This window comes from Plectropomus leopardus, chromosome 19 (genome assembly GCF_026936395.1).
Source record: "Plectropomus leopardus strain MGB_pleo_1.0 chromosome 19, ASM2693639v1, whole genome shotgun sequence".
In the NCBI taxonomy this organism is placed as follows: domain Eukaryota; kingdom Metazoa; phylum Chordata; class Actinopteri; order Perciformes; family Serranidae; genus Plectropomus; species Plectropomus leopardus.
This window is the reverse complement of record NC_142194.1, coordinates 11,045,339-11,064,991: the sequence shown is the minus strand read 5'-3', so window position 1 is coordinate 11,064,991 and position 19,653 is coordinate 11,045,339. Positions and strand designations below refer to the sequence as shown.

General features: G+C 36.7%; 1 long non-coding RNA gene across 1 annotated transcript in view; it reads right to left on the bottom strand.

The window, feature by feature from the left end:
• Window positions 1-836: 836 nt before the first annotated feature.
• LOC148186315 (uncharacterized) overlaps window positions 837-19,653 on the bottom strand; it is a 57,069-nt gene continuing 38,252 nt past the window's right edge. Inside the window, exon 3 of the long non-coding RNA XR_015774912.1 lies at window positions 837-1,074. This is a non-coding gene — a long non-coding RNA (uncharacterized LOC148186315). The remainder of the gene's footprint in view (window positions 1,075-19,653) is intronic.

Genomic DNA, 19,653 nt, shown 5'->3' with positions numbered 1-19,653 from the left:
AGATCACTCAATTTCTGTGTCCCAGTGTCCGCCAGGAAGTAAGTAAAGTTCATCTGGAGATGCGAATTGAAGAACTGGCGGACAGGAGCCTCCAGCAGACATCCCCAGTTCACCCTAACTACACAATTGAGTCTACCGGGTCTATCTACCAGCCTCCCCCGCCACCTCATCCAACTCACCACCAGGTACATGACTTTTTGGTGCAATTTTGGACAACATGCCATAGTATGACTTTTTGACAATTTTTTTGATGACATGCATGACTTTTTGTGCAATTTCTTTTATGAAATGTAATAGTATGACCCTTTGGTGCAAATTTGACAAGAAGCAATAGTTTGATTTTTTGGTAATACTTCGGACGACATGCTATAGCAGGGCTATTCAATTACAAATTCAGTTGGGACAAATTTTAAAATCAAGAAATGTAGCCAGGCCAGACATGTTAGGCGCCCAGTAAGCAGCTGATAAAGACAAATTTCAAACCAAGACAGATCAATGTGATGAAAAACATGCACTTTTTATTCATATTCTCCCTTTCAAATTTGCGAACATGACAAAGGCACATCAAAAAGTGCACACAAACGCAATAACAGAGCTGTAACTGAACAGAACCTGAGGTAGTAGAAATATTTTTTCACTTAAATAAAAATAAAATTAAAAAAATGAAAATTAAATTCTGTAAATAATCGCTACAGACATGACATTAGCTTTCTTCAGTCCATTCAACAGCGTTTCAAAGACATCTATAGCTAGAATTTCAACCCTGCAAATGTTTGACGTGTCTGACGGGTACGTTATTAATAGCAGATGTCAAACTCGTTTTCATTTTGTCAGCATTTATCACTTCAACCACGATGCATACAACCTTTCGCAGTTTCGCAGTCAGTAAATGGCCTTTTCTTCTTCACCATCATCCAAGAAACAGCTGTGGCTCTCTTTTAGGCTGTGCATGTCCGCAATATCGTAATGCAGCTCCGGTTGTAAGATGCAATCAAACTCTGCACTTTTACCTCTCACTCCTGAGATCCCTCTGGGAACTTTGTCTGGAAAGTTGGATGTTTCCCGATGTGGTGCCTGCGGACATTACAATCTTTAAGTACTCCAACGCACTCATGGCAAATTAAACACATGGGTTTGGCGTTTTAACTTGCTGGTAAAATAAACAAGTATTTGTCAGTCCAGACAGGGTTAACTCGAGGGTTTTCATCGTCATTTATACATTTCAGAGTTGAAAAGAACATGTTTTAGACTCTGTATCTTGCCACTACTTCTGTCAACACCACAAGCAACGCTTGCATTGTGAGTAGACTGTTGCTAGGCTACACGGAGTGTTGCATTCACAGTCTGAAACAGTGAAGGAATTTCTGAAATCTTGCGAAACAAGTTGCCCTCTGCATCTCTAGCTAGACCACAGGCTGGGCCACTCCGGGGTTGGTTCTGGGCCGCTAATCGAATAGGCCTGTGCTATAGAATTACTTTTTGGTGCTATTTTGGACGACATGCTATAGTATGACTTTTTGACACTATTTTGGACAACATGCTATAGTTTGACTTTTTGGTGCAATTATGATGACAAGCTACAGTATGACTTTTTTGTGCTATTTTGGACGACATATTAAAGTTAGATTTTTTGTTGAGTTAATGGATGACATGCCATTGTGTGACTTTTGGACAATTTTTTTGATGACGTGCTATAGTATAACGTTTTGGTTTTTAACATAGATCGCTCAATATCTGTGTTCCACTGTCCCCCAGGAAGTACGTAAATTTCATCTGGAGATGCGAGTTGAAGACTTGGCGGACCGGAGTCTCCAGCAGACATCCCCAGTTCACCCTAACTGCACAATTGGGTGTGCAAGGTCTAATCAGCTGCCTCCCCCACCACCTCATCCAACTCACCACCAGGTACATGCTATTGTGTGGCTTTTTGGTGCAATTTTGGATGATATGCTATTGTATGAAATTTTTGGTGCTAATTTGGACGACATGCTATAGTATGACTTTTTTATGCTAATTTGGTCAACATGTTAAAGTATGACTTTTTGGTGCCATTTTGGATGACATGCGAAAGTACAACTTTTTGGTGCCATTTTGGACGACACGCTATAATATGGTTTTTTGGTGATGTTTTGGACGACATACTATAGTATGACTTTGGTGATATTTTGGACAACATGCTATAGCGTGACTCTTTGTGTAATTTTGGACGACATGCTGTAGTATGACGTTTTGGTGTTATTTTGGACAACAAACTATAGTTTGACATTTTGGTGCTATTTTGGATGACATGCTATATTAAAACTTTTTGGTGCTATTTTGGGCTACATGCATGGTAGATGGTACATGCATGTATGGTTTTTTCATGTCTTTGTGCTATTTCGAGCGGCATGGTATAATATGATTAAATGCCTTTTTGGTAATCTTTTCAACATGCTATATTATGGTATTTTTGGCCATTTTTGCAAAATACTATATTATGGTGTGTCAGCGCTGGCTATTTTATGCTGTTGTGAGGCGTTTTCAGCTGTTTTTGGTACGTGTCATTTTTTGACATTTTTGTCATACCTTAGCCTTCCCTTTTTGTTCATTTTTCCAACATTTCACATTATGGTGTTTTTGGACATATTTTCAAAATACTACGTTATGGGGTGTCTCAGCGGGCTTTTTTATGTTGTTTTGAGGTGGTTTCAACTGTTTTTGGGACATGTCACATTTTTACATTTTTGCCATACTATAGCCTTGCCTTTTTGGTCATATTTTCAACATGCGAAATTATGGTATTTTTTTTGCCTTTTTTGCAAAATACTATGTTATGGCATGTTTCAGCCGGCTATTTTATGACATGTGATATTTTAACATTTTTGCCATACCTTAGCCTTACTTTAATGCTATTTATGCTGCAGTTAAAGACCGATGAATAAATTTCTAAAAAGGCAAGGCGATAGTATGGCAAAAATGTTAAAATATGACCCCAACTTGCAAAGACACGCCATAGCAAAGAAAGTTGCAAAAAATGACAAAAACACCATGAAATAGCATGCTGAAAAAATGACCGAAAAGGCAAGGCTAAAGTATGAAAAATTTCAAAATATGACATGTCCAAAAAACAGCTTAAAACACCACAAAACACCATAAAATAGCTTGCCAAGATACACCATAGTAAAGAAAGTTGGAAAAACAGAAAAAAACACCATGAAATAGCATGCTGAAAAAATGAGCAAAAAGGCAAGGCTATAGTAAGGAAAAAATGTCAAAATATGACATGTCCCAAAAATAACTGAAAACACCCAAAAACAGCATGAAATATTGTGCCAAGACTCGCCATAGCAAAGAAAGTTGCAAAGACAAAATAAAACATCATGAAATAGCATGTTGTAAAAATGAAAGAAAAGACAAGGCTATAGTATGGAAAAATGTCAAAATATGCCATGTCCAAAAAGTAGCTTAGAACACCTTAAAACAGCATAAAATAGCGTGCTGAGACTTGCCATAGCAAAGAAAGTTGCAAAAACGGACAAAAACACCATGAAATGGCATGCTGAAAAAATGAGCGAAAAGGCAAGGCTATAGTATGGAAAAATGTCAAAATATGGCATGTCCCAAAAAAAAGCTTAAAACACCCCAAAACAGCATAAAATAGCGTGCCGAGACACGCCATAGCAAAGAAAGTTGCAAAAACGGACAAAAACAACATAAAATAGCGTGCTGAAAAAATGAACGAAAAGGCAAGGCTATAGTATGGAAAAATGTCAAAGTATGACATGTCCCAAAAACAGCTGAAAACACCCCAAAACAGGACAAAATAACATGCCGAGACACGCCATAGCAAAGAAAATGCAAAAAATGGACAAGAACACCATAAAATAGCATGCTGAAAAAATGAGCAAAAACGCAAGGCTATAGTATGGAAAAATGTCAAAATATGACATGTCCCAAAAACAGCTTAAAACACCTCAAAACAACATAAAATAGCGTGCCGAGACTCGCCATAGCAAAGAAAGTTGCAGAAATAGACAAAAACACCATGAAATAGCATGTTCAAAAAATGAGCAAAAAGGCAAGGCTATAGTATGGAAAAATGACAAAATATGGCATATCCCAAAAAACAGCTTAAAACACCTCAAAAAAGCATAAAATAGCGTGGCGAGAAACACCATAGCAAAGAAAGTTGCAAAAACAGACAAAAACACCTTGAAATAGCATGCTGAAAAAATGACCACAAAGGCAAGGCTATAGTATGGAAAAATGTCAAAATATGACATGTCCAAAAAACAGCTTAAAACACCTCAAAAAAAGCATAAAATAGTGTGCCGAGACACGCCATAGCAAAGAAAGTTGCAAAAACGGACAAAAACACCATGAAATAGCATGCTGAAAAAATGAGCAAAAAGGCAAGGCTATAGTATGGAAAAATGTCAAAATATGACATGTCCCAAAAACAGCTGAAAACACCTCAAAACAGCATAAAATAGTGGTTAACACACGCCATGGCAAAGAAAGTTGCAAATACGGACAAAAACACCATAAAATAGCATGCTGAAAAAATGAGCGAAAAGGCAAGGTATGGAAAAATTTCAAAATATGACATGTCCCAAAAACAGCTTAAAACACCCCAAAACAGCATAAAATAGCGTGCCGAAACTTGCCATAGCAAAGAAAGTTGCAAAAATGGACAAGAACAACATGAAATAGCATGTTGAAAAAATGACCAAAAAGGCAAGGCTATAGTATGGAAAAAAGTCAAAATATGGCATGTCCCAAAAACAGCTAAAAACGTCCCAAAACAGGACAAAATAACGTGCTGAGACACGCCATAGCAAAGAAAGTTGCAAAAATGGACAAGAACACCATAAAACAGCATGCTGAAAAAATGAGTGAAAAGGCAAGGCTATAGTATGGAAAAATGTCAAATATGACATGTCCCAAAAACAGCTTAAAACACCTCAAAACAACATAAAATAGCGTGCCGAGACTCGCCATAGCAAAGAAAGTTGCAGAAATAGACAAAAACACCATGAAATAGCATGTTCAAAAAATGAGCAAAAAGGCAAGGCTATAGTATGGAAAAATGACAAAATATGGCATATCCCAAAAACAGCTTAAAACACCTCAAAAAGCATAAAATAGCGTGCCGAGACACGCCATAGCAAAGTAAGTTGCAGAAACAGACAAAAACACCATGAAATAACATGTTGAAAAAATGACCGAAAAGCCAAGGCTATAGTATGGAAAAATGTCAAAATATGCCATGTCCCAAAAACAGCTAAAAACGTCCCAAAACAGGACAAAATAACGTGCCGAGACACGCCATAGCAAAGAAAGTTGCAAAAATAGACAAGAACACCATAAAACAGCATGCTGAAAAAATGAGCGAAAAGGCAAGGCTATAGTATGGAAATATGTCAAAATATGACATGTCCCAAAAACAGTTTAAAACACCTCAAAACAGCATAAAAAAGCTTGCCAAGATACGCCATAGCAAAGAAAGTTGCAAAAACGGAAAAAAACACCATGAAATAGCACGTGAAAAACTGAGCGAAAAGGCAAGGCTATAGTATGGAAAACTGTCAAAACATGACATGTCCCAAAAACAGTTTAAAACACCTTAAAACAGCATAAAATAGCGTGCCGAGACACGCCATAGCAAAGAAAGTTGCACATACGGACAAAAACAACATAAAATAACATGTTCAAAAAATGAACAAAAAGGCAAGGCTATAGTATGGAAAACTGTCAAAACATGACATGTCCCAAAAACAGTTTAAAACACCTTAAAACAGCATAAAATAGCGTGCTGAGACACGCCATAGCAAAGAAAGTTTCAGAAAAGGACAAAAACACCATGAAATAGCATGTTGAAAAAATGAGTGAAAAGGCAAGGCTATAGTATGGAAAAATGTCAAAATATGACATGTCCCAAAAACAGCTTAAAACACCTCAAAACAGCATAAAATAGCGTACCGAGACACGCCATAGCAAAGAAAGTTGCAGAAACAGACAAAAACACCATGAAATAGCATGTTCAAAAAATGAGCGAAAAGGCAAGGCTATAGTATGGAAAAATGTCAAAATATGGCATGTCCCAAAAACAGCTGAAAACACCTCAAAACAGCATAAAAAAGCTTGCCAAGATACGCCATAGCAAAGAAAATTGCAAAAACAGACAAAAACACCATGAAATAGCACGTGAAAAACTGAGTGAAAAGGCAAGGCTATAGTATGGAAAAATGTCAAAATATGACATGTCCCAAAAACAGCTAAAAACGTCCCAAAACAGGACAAAATAACGTGCCGAGACACGCCATAGCAAAGAAAGTTGCAAAAATGGACAAGAACACCATAAAACAGCATGCTGAAAAAATGAGCGAAAAGGTAAGGCTATAGTATAGAAAAATGTCAAAATATGGCATGTCCAAAAACAGCTAAAAACGTCCCAAAACAGGACAAAATAACGTGCCGAGACACGCCATAGCAAAGAAAGTTGCAAAAATGGACAAGAACACCATAAAACAGCATGCTGAAAAAATGAGCGAAAAGGTAAGGCTATAGTATAGAAAAATGTCAAAATATGACATGTCCAAAAACAGCTGAAAACACCTCAAAACAGCATGAAAAAGCTTGCCAAGATACGCCATAGCGAAGAAAGTTGCAAAATGGAAAAGAACACCATGAAAAAGCATGCTGAAAAAATGAGTGAAAAGGCAAGGCTATAGTATGGAAAAATGTCAAAATATGACATGTCCCAAAAACAGCTTAAAACACCTCAAAACAGCATAAAATAGAGTGCCGAGATGCGCCATAGCAAAGAAAGTTGCAGGAACAGACAAAAACACCATGAAATAGCATGTTGAAAAAATGAGCGAAAAGGCAAGGCTATAGTATGGAAAAATGTCAAAATATGACATGTCCCAAAAACAGCTGAAAACACCTAAAAACAGCATAAAATAGCGTGCCGAGACACGCCATAGCAAAGAAAGTTGCAAAAACGGACAAAAACACCATGAAATAGCATGTTGAAAAAATGAGCGAAAAGGCAAGGCTATAGTATGGAAAAATGTCAAAATATGACATGTCCCAAAAACAGTTTAAAACACCTCAAAACAACATAAAATAGCGTGCCGAGACACGCCATAGCAAAGAAAGTTGCAAAAACTGCCAAAAACACGATAAAAGAGCATGCTGAAAAAATGAGCAAAAAGGCAAGGCTATAGTATGGAAAAATGTCAAAATATGACATGTCACAAAAACAGTTTAAAACACCTCAAAACAGCATGAAATAGCGTGCCGAGACACGCCATAGCAAAGAAAGTTGCAATAACAGACAAAAACACCATAAAATATCATGTTGAAAAAATGAGCGAAAAGGCAAGGCTATAGTATGGAAAAATGTCAAAATATGACATGTCCCAAAAACAGCTTAAAACACCTTAAAACGGCATAAAATAGCGTGCTGAGACACGCCATAGCAAAGAACGTTGCAAAAACGGACAAAAACACCATAAAATAGCATGTTGAAAAAATGAGCGAAAAGGCAAGGCTATAGTATGGAAAACTGTCAAAATATGACATGTCCCAAAAACAGCTGAAAACACCCCAAAACAGCATAAAATAGCGTGCCGAGACACGCCATAGCAAAGAAAGTTGCAAAAACGGACAAAAACACCATCAAATAGCATGCTGAAAAAATGAGCGAAAAGGTAAGGCTATAGTATAGAAAAATGTCAAAATATGGCATGTCCAAAAACAGCTAAAAACGTCCCAAAACAGGACAAAATAACGTGCCGAGACACGCCATAGCAAAGAAAGTTGCAAAAATGGACAAGAACACCATAAAACAGCATGCTGAAAAAATGAGCGAAAAGGTAAGGCTATAGTATAGAAAAATGTCAAAATATGACATGTCCAAAAACAGCTGAAAACACCTCAAAACAGCATGAAAAAGCTTGCCAAGATACGCCATAGCGAAGAAAGTTGCAAAAACGGAAAAAAACACCATGAAATAGCACGTGAAAAACTGAGCGAAAAGGCAAGGCTATAGTATGGAAAAATGTCAAAATATGACATGTCCAAAAACAGCTGAAAACACCCCAAAACAGCATAAAAAAGCTTGCCAAGATACGCCATAGCAAAGAAAGTTGCAAAAACGGAAAAAAAACAGCATAAAATAGCATGCTGAAAAAATGACCGAAAAGGCAAGGCTATAGTATGGAAAACTGTCAAAATATGACATCACCAAAAAACAGCTGAAAACACCCAAAAACAGCATAAAATAAGCGTGCGAGACACGCCATAGCAAAGAAAGTTGCAAAGACAGACTAAAACACCATAAAATATCATGTTGAAAAAATGAGCAAAAAGGCAAGGCTATAGTATGGAAAAATGTCAAAATTTGGCATGTCCCAAAATCAGCTTAAAACACCTCAAAACAGCATAAAATAGAGTGCCGAGACACGCCATAGCAAAGAAAGTTGCAAAAACTGCCAAAAACACGATAAAAGAGCATGCTGAAAAACTGAGCGAAAAGGCAAGGCTATAGTATGGAAAACTGTCAAAATATGACATGTCCCAAAAACAGTTTAAAACACCTTAAAATAGCATAAAATAGCGTGCCGAGACTCGCCATAGCAAAGAAAGTTGCACATACGGACAAAAACAACATAAAATAGCATGTTGAAAAAATGAACAAAAAGGCAAGGCTATAGTATGGAAAACTGTCAAAATATGACATGTCACAAAAACAGTTTAAAACACCTCAAAACAGCATAAAATAGCGTGCCAAGACTAGCCATAGCAAAGAAAGTTGCAAAAACGGACAAAAACACCATGAAATAGCATGTTGAAAAAATGACCGAAAAGGCAAGGCTATAGTATGGAAAAATGTCAAAATATGACATGTCCCAAAAACTGCTTAAATCACCTCAAAACAGCATAAAATAACGTGCTGAGACACGCCATAGCAAAAGAAAGTTGCAAAAACAGACAAAAACACCATAAAATATCATGATGAAAAAATGAACAAAAAGGCAAGGCTATAGTATGGAAAAATGTCAAAATATGACATGTCCCAAAAACAGTTTAAAACACCTTAAAATAGCATTAAATAGCGTGCGAAGACTCGCCATAGCAAAGAAAGTTGCAAAACGGACAAAAACACCATGAAATAGCATGTTGAAAAAATGAGCGAAAAGGCAAGGCTATAGTATGGAAAAATGTCAAAATATGACATGTCCCAAAAACAGCTTAAAACACCTCAAAACAGCATAAAATAGTGTGCTGAGACTCGCCATAGCAAAGAACGTTGCAAAAATGGACAAAAACACCATAAAATAGCATGTTGAAAAAATGAGCGAAAAGGCAAGGCTATAGCATGGAAAACTGTCAAAATATGACATGTCCCAAAAACAGTTTAAAACACCTCAAAATAGCATAAAATAGCGTGCCGAGACACGCCATAGCAAAGAAAGTTGCAAATACGGACAAAAACAACATAAAATAGCATGTTGAAAAATGAGCAAAAAGGCAAGGCTATAGTATGGAAAATGTCAAAATATGACATGTCCCAAAAACAGTTTAAAACACCTCAAAACAACATAAAATAGCGTGCCGAGACTCGCCATAGCAAAGAAAGTTGCTAAAACGGACAAAAACACCATGAAATAGCATGTTGAAAAAATGAGCGAAAAGGCAAGGCTATAGTATGGAAAAATGTCAAAATATGACATGTCCCAAAAACAGTTTAAAACACCTCAAAACAACATAAAATAAGCGTGCGAGACACGCCATAGCAAAGAAAGTTGCAAAAACTGCCAAAAACACGATAAAAGAGCATGCTGAAAAAATGAGCAAAAAGGCAAGGCTATAGTATGGAAAAATGTCAAAATATGGCATGTCCCAAAAAAAGGCTGAAAACACCTCAAAACAGCATGAAATAGCGTGCCGAGACACGCCATAGCAAAGAAAGTTGCAATAACAGACAAAAACACCATAAAATATCATGTTGAAAAAATGAGCGAAAAGGCAAGGCTATAGTATGGAAAAATGTCAAAATATGACATGTCCCAAAAACAGCTTAAAACACCTTAAAACGGCATAAAATAGCGTGCTGAGACACGCCATAGCAAAGAACGTTGCAAAAACGGACAAAAACACCATAAAATAGCATGTTGAAAAAATGAGCGAAAAGGCAAGGCTATAGTATGGAAAAATGTCAAAATATGACATGTCCCAAAAACAGCTAAAAACGTCCCAAAACAGCATAAAATAACGTGCGAGACACGCCATAGCAAAGAAAGTTGCAAAATGGACAAGAACACCATAAAATAGCATGCTGAAAAATGAACAAAAAGGCAAGGCTATAGTATGGAAAAATGTCAAAATATGACATGTCCCAAAAACAGCTAAAAACGTCCCAAAACAGGACAAAATAACGTGCCGAGACACGCCATAGCAAAGAAAGTTGCAAAAATGGACAAGAACACCATAAAACAGCATGCTGAAAAAATGAGCGAAAAGGTAAGGCTATAGTATAGAAAAATGTCAAAATATGACATGTCCAAAAACAGCTGAAAACACCTCAAAACAGCATGGAAATAGCTTGCCAAACGCCATAGCAAAGAAAGTTGCAAAACGGACAAAACACCATGAAATAGCACGTGAAAAACTGAGCGAAAAGGCAAGGCTATAGTATGGAAAAATGTCAAAATATGACATGTCCCAAAAACAGCTTAAAACACCTCAAAACAGCATAAAATAGAGTGCCGAGATGCGCCATAGCAAAGAAAGTTGCAGGAACAGACAAAAACACCATGAAATAGCATGTTGAAAAAATGAGCGAAAAGGCAAGGCTATAGTATGGAAAAATGTCAAAATATGACATGTCCCAAAAACAGCTGAAAACACCTAAAAACAGCATAAAATAGCGTGCCGAGACACGCCATAGCAAAGAAAGTTGCAAAGACAGACTAAAACACCATAAAATATCATGTTGAAAAAATGAGCAAAAAGGCAAGGCTATAGTATGGAAAAATGTCAAAATTTGGCATGTCCCAAAATCAGCTTAAAACACCTCAAAACAGCATAAAATAGAGTGCCGAGACACGCCATAGCAAAGAAAGTTGCAAAAACTGCCAAAAACACGATAAAAGAGCATGCTGAAAAACTGAGCGAAAAGGCAAGGCTATAGTATGGAAAACTGTCAAAATATGACATGTCCCAAAAACAGTTTAAAACACCTTAAAACAGCATAAAATAGCGTGCCGAGACACGCCATAGCAAAGAAAGTTGCACATACGGACAAAAACAACATAAAATAGCATTTTGAAAAAATTAACAAAAAGGCAAGGCTATAGTATGGAAAACTGTCAAAATATGACATGTCACAAAAACAGTTTAAAACACCTCAAAACAGCATAAAATAGCGTGCCAAGACTAGCCATAGCAAAGAAAGTTTCAGAAAAGGACAAAAACACCATGAAATAGCATGTTGAAAAAATGAGCGAAAAGGCAAGGCTATAGTATGGAAAAATGTCAAAATATTGCATGTCCCAAAATCAGCTTAAATCACCTCAAAACAGCATAAAATAGCGTGCTGAGACACGCCATAGCAAAGAAAGTTGCAAAAACAGACAAAAACACCATAAAATATCATGATGAAAAAATGAACAAAAAGGCAAGGCTATAGTATGGAAAAATGTCAAAATATGACATGTCCCAAAAACAGTTTAAAACACCTTAAAATAGCATTAAATAGCGTGCCGAGACTCGCCATAGCAAAGAAAGTTGCAAAAACGGACAAAAACACCATGAAATAGCATGTTGAAAAAATGAGCGAAAAGGCAAGGCTATAGTATGGAAAACTGTCAAAATATGACATGTCCCAAAAACAGCTGAAAACACCTCAAAACGGCATAAAATAGTGTGCTGAGACACGCCATAGCAAAGAACGTTGCAAAAACGGACAAAAACACCATAAAATAGCATGTTGAAAAAATGACCACAAAGGCAAGGCTATAGTATGGAAAACTGTCAAAATATGACATGTCCCAAAAACAGTTTAAAACACCTCAAAATAGCATAAAATAGCGTGCCGAGACACACCATAGCAAAGAAAGTTGCACATACGGACAAAAACAACATAAAATAGCATGCTGAAAAAATGAGCGAAAAGGCAAGGCTATAGCATGGAAAAATGTCAAAATATGACATGTCCCAAAAACAGTTTAAAACACCTCAAAACAACATAAAATAGCGTGCCGAGACTCGCCATAGCAAAGAAAGTTGCTAAAACGGACAAAAACACCATGAAATAGCATGTTGAAAAAATGAGCGAAAAGGCAAGGCTATAGTATGGAAAAATGTCAAAATATGACATGTCCCAAAAACAGCTGAAAACACCCCAAAACAACATAAAATAGCGTGCTGAGACTCGCCATAGCAAAGAAAGTTGCAAAAATGGGCAAAAACACCATGAAACAGTATGTTCAAAAAATGACCAAAAAGGCAAGGCTATAGTATGGAAAAATGTCAAAATACGACATGTCCCAAAAACAGCTTAAAACACCTCAAAACAGCATAACATAGAGTGCCGAGACGCGCCATGGCAAAGAAAGTTGCTAAAACGGACAAAAACACCATGAAATAGCATGTTGAAAAAATGAGCGAAAAGGCAAGGCTATAGTATGGAAAAATGTCAAAATATGACATGTCCTAAAAACAGCTTAAAACACCTCAAAACAGCATAAAATAGAGTGCCGGGACGCGCCATGGCAAAGAAAGTTGCTAAAACGGACAAAAACAACATAAAATAGCATGTTGAAAAAATGAGCGAAAAGGCAAGGCTATAGTATGGAAAAATGTCAAAATATGACATGTCCCAAAAACAGCTTAAAACACCTTAAAATAGCATAAAATAGCGTGCCGAGACACGCCATAGCAAAGAAAGTTGCAAAAACGGACAAAAACACCATGAAATAGCATGTTGAAAAAATGAACAAAAAGGCAAGGCTATAGTATGGAAAACTGTCAAGATATGACATGTCCCAAAAACAGCTGAAAACACCTCAAAACAGCATAAAATAGCATGCCAAGACTAGCCATAGCAAAGAAAGTTGCAAAAACGGACAAAAACACCATGAAATAGCATGTTGAAAAAATGAGCGAAAAGGCAAGGCTATAGTATGGAAAAATTTCAAAATATGACATGTCCCCAAAACAGCTTAAAACACCTCAAAACAGCATAAAATAGAGTGCCGAGACTCGCCATAGCAAAGAAAGTTGCTAAAACGGACAAAAACACCATGAAATAGCATGTTGAAAAAATGAGCGAAAAGGCAAGGCTATAGTATGGAAAAATGTCAAAATATGACATGTCCCAAAAACAGCTTAAAACAGCTTAAAACGGCATAAAATAGCGTGTCGAGATTTGCCATGGCATTAAAACGTGTAAAAACTGCCAAGAAAAAGAAAAAATAGCATGTCGAGTAAGTGACCAAAAAAGCAAGGCTATAGTATGGCAAAATGTCAAAATATAACATTTCCCAAAAACAGCTGAAACCAGCATAAAATAGCATGCCAAGTCATGCCATTGCATAGAATGTTGCAAAAAGGCCCAAAAACGACATAATATAACATGTCCAAAAAGGAAATTATAAAAAAAATACGTCAAAGTATAGTTTGGTTGTATGTATATTTCTCCCAAAGTATTGGGCTCTGTTTTAACTGTTTGGTGTCATCACTTCTTGATATTTTAACAGGTGTCCGCCCCCCTTCGATTGAAGGTTAGAAGAACAGAAGATGCCAATGGGCAAGATGGACGCAGCAATGTCATGTATCTCCTGTGTCTCATCTCCAATGGTGTATTGATTGCATGCTGTAGTTCCTGTTTGGTAATTAAACAACACTGTTTCACTGGATTGGACCACCGTTCTTATTTTAAATGAGTAATTTTGAGCTAATATCTGACAAGACTTTGATGTTTGTATTCTTAACATATTAATAAAGACTTGTTTTCCCCACATCCTGATTTACCTGATTCTTTTTGCATGGTTTTGGTGCATTTTTGGACCAAATGCTGTAAAATGACTTTTTAGTGGGATTCTGGACAACATGTTATGGTATAACTTTTTCCAGAAAGAAAAGCCAAAAACATCATATTATAACATGTTGAAAAAATGACCCAAAATGCAAGGCTGGTGTATATGGCAAAACTGTGAAAATATGACATGTCCCAAGAACAACTAGAAACACCTCAAATAATAAATAACAAAACGGCATGTTGAAAAAATTAGCAAAAAGGCAAGGCTATAGTATGGAAAATGGTCAAAATATGGCATGTCCCAAAAACAGCTGAAAACACCTCAAAACAGCATGAAATAGCGTGCTGAGACTCACCATAGCAAAGAAAGTTGCAATAACAGACAAAAACAACATGAAATAGCATGTTGAAAAAATGACCAAAAAGGCAAGGCTATAGTATGGAAAAATGTCAAAATTTGGCATGTCCCAAAAACAGCTTAAAACACCCCAAAACAGCATAAAATAGCGTGCCGAGACTCGCCATAGCAAAGAAAGTTGCAGAAACAAACAAAAACACCATGAAATAGCATGTTGAAAAAATGAGCGAAAAGGCAAGGCTATAGTATGGAAAAATGTCAAATTATGGCATGTCCAAAAAACTGCTGAAAACACCCCAAAACAGCATGAAATAGCGTGCCGAGACACGCCATAGCAAAGAAAGTTGCAAAAATGGACAAGAAAAACATGAAATAGCATGTTGAAAAAATGACCAAATAGGCAAGGCTATAGTATGGAAAAATGTCAAAATTTGGGATGTCCCAAAAACAGCTTAAAACACCTCAAAACAGCATAAAATAGCGTGCCGAGACACGCCATAGCAAAGAAAGTTGCAGAAACAAACAAAAACACCATGAAATAGCATGTTGAAAAAATGACCAAAAAGGCAAGGCTATAGTATGGAAAAATGTCAAAATATGGCATGTCCCAAAAACAGCTGAAAACACCTCAAAACAGCATGAAATAGCGTGCCGAGACACGCCATAGCAAAGAAAGTTGCAAAAATAGGCAAGAACAACATGAAATAGCATGTTGAAAAAATGACCAAAAAGGCAAGGCTATAGTATGGAAAAATGTCAAAATATGACATGTCCCAAAAACAGCTGAAAACACCCCAAAACAGCATCAAATAGCGTGCTGAGACTCGCCATAGCAAAGAAAGTTGCAGAAACAAACAAAAACACCATGAAATAGCATGTTGAAAAAATGAGCGAAAAGGCAAGGCTATAGTATGGAAAAATGTCAAAATATGACATGTCCCAAAAACAGTTTAAAACACCTCAAAACAACATAAAATAGCGTGCTGAGACTCACCATAGCAAAGAAAGTTGCAATAACAGACAAAAACACCATGAAACAGTATGTTGAAAAAATGAGCAAAAGGCAAGGCTATAGTATGGAAAAATGTCAAAATATGGCATGTCCCAAAAACAGCTGAAAACACCTCAAAACAGCATAAAATAGCGTGCCGAGACACGCCATAGCAAAGAAAGTTGCAAAATGGACAAAAACACCATGAAATAGCATGTTGAAAAATGACCAAAAAGGCAAGGCTATAGTATGGAAAAATGTCAAAATATGACATGTCCCAAAAACAGTTTAAAACACCTCAAAACAGCATAAAATAGCGTGCGAGACACGCCATAGCAAAGAAAGTTGCAAAACTGCCAAAAACAACATAAAATAGCATGCTGAAAAAATGAGAAAAAGGCAAGGCTATAGTATGGAAAAATGTCAAAATATGACATGTCCCAAAAACAGCTGAAAACACCCCAAAACAGCATAAAATAGCGTGCTGAGACTCGCCATAGCAAAGAAAGTTGCAAAAATGGACAAGAACAACATGAAATAGCATGTTGAAAAAATGACCAAAAAGGCAAGGCTATAGTATGGAAAAATGTCAAAATTTGGCATGTCCCAAAATCAGCTTAAAACACCTCAAAACAGCATAAAATAGCGTGCCGAGACACGCCATAGCAAAGAAAGTTGCAGAAACAAACAAAAACACCATGAAATAGCATGTTGAAAAAATGAGCAAAAAGGCAAGGCTATAGTATGGAAAAATGTCAAGTTATGGCATGTCCCAAAAACAGCTGAAAACACCTCAAAACAGCATAAAATAGCGTGTTAAGACACGCCATAGCAAAGAAAGTTGCAAAAATGAACAAAGACACCATGAAATAGCATGTTGAAAAAATGAGCAAAAAGGCAAGGCTATAGTATGGAAAAATGTCAAAATATGACATGTCCCAAAAACAGCTGAAAACACCCCAAAACAACATAAAATAGCGTGCCGAGAAGCGCCATAGCAAAGAAAGTTGCAAAAACGGACAAGAACCACATGAAATGGCATGTTGAAAAATGACCAAAAGGCAAGGCTATAGTATGGAAAAATGTCAAAATATGGCATGTCCCAAAAACAGCTGAAAACACCTCAAAAAAGCATAAAATAGTGTGCCGAGACACGCCATAGCAAAGAAAATTGCAAAAACGGACAAAAACACGATGAAATAGCATGTTGAAAAAATGAGCAAAAAGGCAAGGCTATAGTATGGAAAAATGTCAAAATATGACATGTCCCAAAAACAGCTGAAAACACCCCAAAACAGCATAAAGTAGCGTGCCGAGACACGCCATAGCAAAGAAAGTTGCAGAAACAAACAAAAACACCATGAAATAGCATGTTGAAAAAAGGAGCGAAAAGGCAAGGCTATAGTATGGAAAAATGTCAAAATATGACATGTCCCAAAAACAGCTGAAAACACCCCAAAACAACATAAAATAGCGTGCCGAGACACGCCATAGCAAAGAAAGTTGCAAAAACGGACAAAAACACCATGAAATAGCATGTTGAAAAAATGACCACAAAGGCAAGGCTATAGTATGGAAAAAAGTCAAAATATGACATGTCCCAAAAACAGCTGAAAACACCCCAAAACAGCATAAAGTAGCGTGCTGAGACTCGCCATAGCAAAGAAAGTTGCAAAATGGGCAAAAACACCATGAAACAGCATGTTGAAAAAATGACCAAAAAGGCAAGGCTATAGTATGGAAAAATGTCAAAATATGACATGTCCCAAAAACAGCTGAAAACACCCCAAAACAACATAAAATAGCGTGCTGAGACTCGCCATAGCAAAGAAAGTTGCAAAAATGGACAAAAACACCATGAAACAGAATGTTGAAAAAATGAGCAAAAGGCAAGGCTATAGTATGGAAAAATGTCAAAATACGGCATGTCCCAAAAACAGCTGAAAACACCTCAAAACAGCATAAAATAGCGTGCCGAGACACGCCATAGCAAATAAAGTTGCAAAAATGGACAAAAACACCATGAAACAGTATGTTGAAAAAATGACCAAAAAGGCAAGGCTATAGTATGGAAAAATGTCAAAATATGACATGTCCCAAAAACAGTTTAAAACACCTCAAAACAACATAAAATAGCGTGCCGAGACACGCCATAGCAAAGAAAGTTGCAAAAATGGACAAAAACACCATGAAAGAGCATGCTGAAAAATGAGCGAAAAGGCAAGGCTATAGTATGGAAAAATGTCAAAATATGACATGTCCAAAAAAAAAGCTGAAAACACCCCAAAACAGCATAAAATAGCGTGCCGAGACTCACAATATCAAAGAAAGTTGCAAAAATGGACAAGAACAACATGAAATAGCATGTTGAAAAAATGACCAAAAAGGCAAGGCTATAGTATGGAAAAATGTCAAAATATGACATGTCCCAAAAACAGCTTAAAACACCTCAAAACAGCATAAAATAGCGTGCCGAGACACGCCATAGCAAAGAAAGTTGCAAAAATGGACAAAAACACCATGAAACAGTATGTTGAAAAAATGAGCAAAAGGCAAGGCTATAGTATGGAAAAAAGTCAAAATATGACATGTCCCAAAAACAGCTGAAAACACCCCAAAACAGCATAAAGTAGCGTGCTGAGACTCGCCATAGCAAAGAAAGTTGCAAAAACTGCCAAAAACACCATAAAAGAGCATGTTGAAAAAATGACCAAAAAGGCAAGGCTATAGTATGGAAAAATGTCAAAATATGGCATGTCCCAAAAACAGCTGAAAACACCTCAAAACAGCATGAAATAGCGTGCCGAGACACGCCATAGCAAAGAAAGTTTCAAAAACGGACAAAAACACCATGAAATAGCATGTTGAAAAAATGACCAAAAAGGCAAGGCTATAGTATGGAAAAATGTCAAAATATGACATGTCCCAAAAACAGCTGAAAACACCTCAAAACAGCATAAAATAGCGTGTTAAGACACGCCATAGCAAAGAAAGTTGCAAAAACAAACAAAAACACCATGAAATAGCATGTTGAAAAAATGAGCAAAAAGGCAAGGCTATAGTATGGAAAAATGTCAAAATATGGCATGTCCCAAAAACAGCTGAAAACACCTCAAAACAGCATAAAATAGCGTGCCGAGACACGCCATAGCAAAGAAAGTTGCAAAAACGGACAAAAACACGATGAAATAGCATGTTGAAAAAAAGACCAAAAAGGCAAGGCTATAGTATGGAAAAATGTCAAAATATGGCATGTCCCAAAAACAGTTTAAAACACCTCAAAACAACATAAAATAGCGTGCCGAGACACGCCATAGCAAAGAAAGTTGCAAAAATGGACAAAAACACCATAAAAGAGCATGCTGAAAAAATGAGCAAAAAGGCAAGGCTATAGTATGGAAAAATGTCAAAATATGGCATGTCCCAAAAACAGCTGAAAACACCCCAAAACAGCATAAAATAGCGTGCTGAGACTCGCCATAGCAAAGAAAGTTGCAAAAATGGACAAGAACAACATGAAATAGCATGTTGAAAAAATGACCACAAAGGCAAGGCTATAGTATGGAAAAATATCAAAATATGACATGTCCCAAAAACAGTTTAAAACACCCCAAAACAACATAAAATAGCGTGCTGAGACTCGCCATAGCAAAGAAAGTTGCAAAAATGGGCAAAAACACCATGAAACAGTATGTTCAAAAAATGACCAAAAAGGCAAGGCTATAGTATGGAAAAATGTCAAAATATGGCATGCCCCAAAAACAGCTGAAAACACCCCAAAACAGCATTAAATAGCTTGCCGAGACACGCCATAGCAAAGAAAGTTTCAGAAAAGTACAAAAACACCATGAAATACCATGTTGAAAAAATGACCGAAAAGGCAAGGCTATAGTATGGAAAAATGTCAAAATTTGGCATGTCCCAAAAACAGCTTAAAACACCTCAAAACAGCATAAAATAGCGTGCCGAGACACGCCATAGCAAAGAAAATTGCAAAAACGGACAAAAACACGATGAAATAGCATGTTGAAAAAATGACCAAAAAGGCAAGGCTATAGTATGAAAAAATGTCAAGTTATGGCATGTCCCAAAAACAGCTGAAAACACCTCAAAACAGCATAAAATAGCGTGCTGAGACACGCCATAGCAAAGAAAGTTGCAAAAACGGATAAGAACCACATGAAATGGCATGTTTAAAAAATGAGCGAAAAGGCAAGGCTATAGTATGGAAAACTGTCAAAATATGGCATGTCCCAAAAACAGCTGAAAACA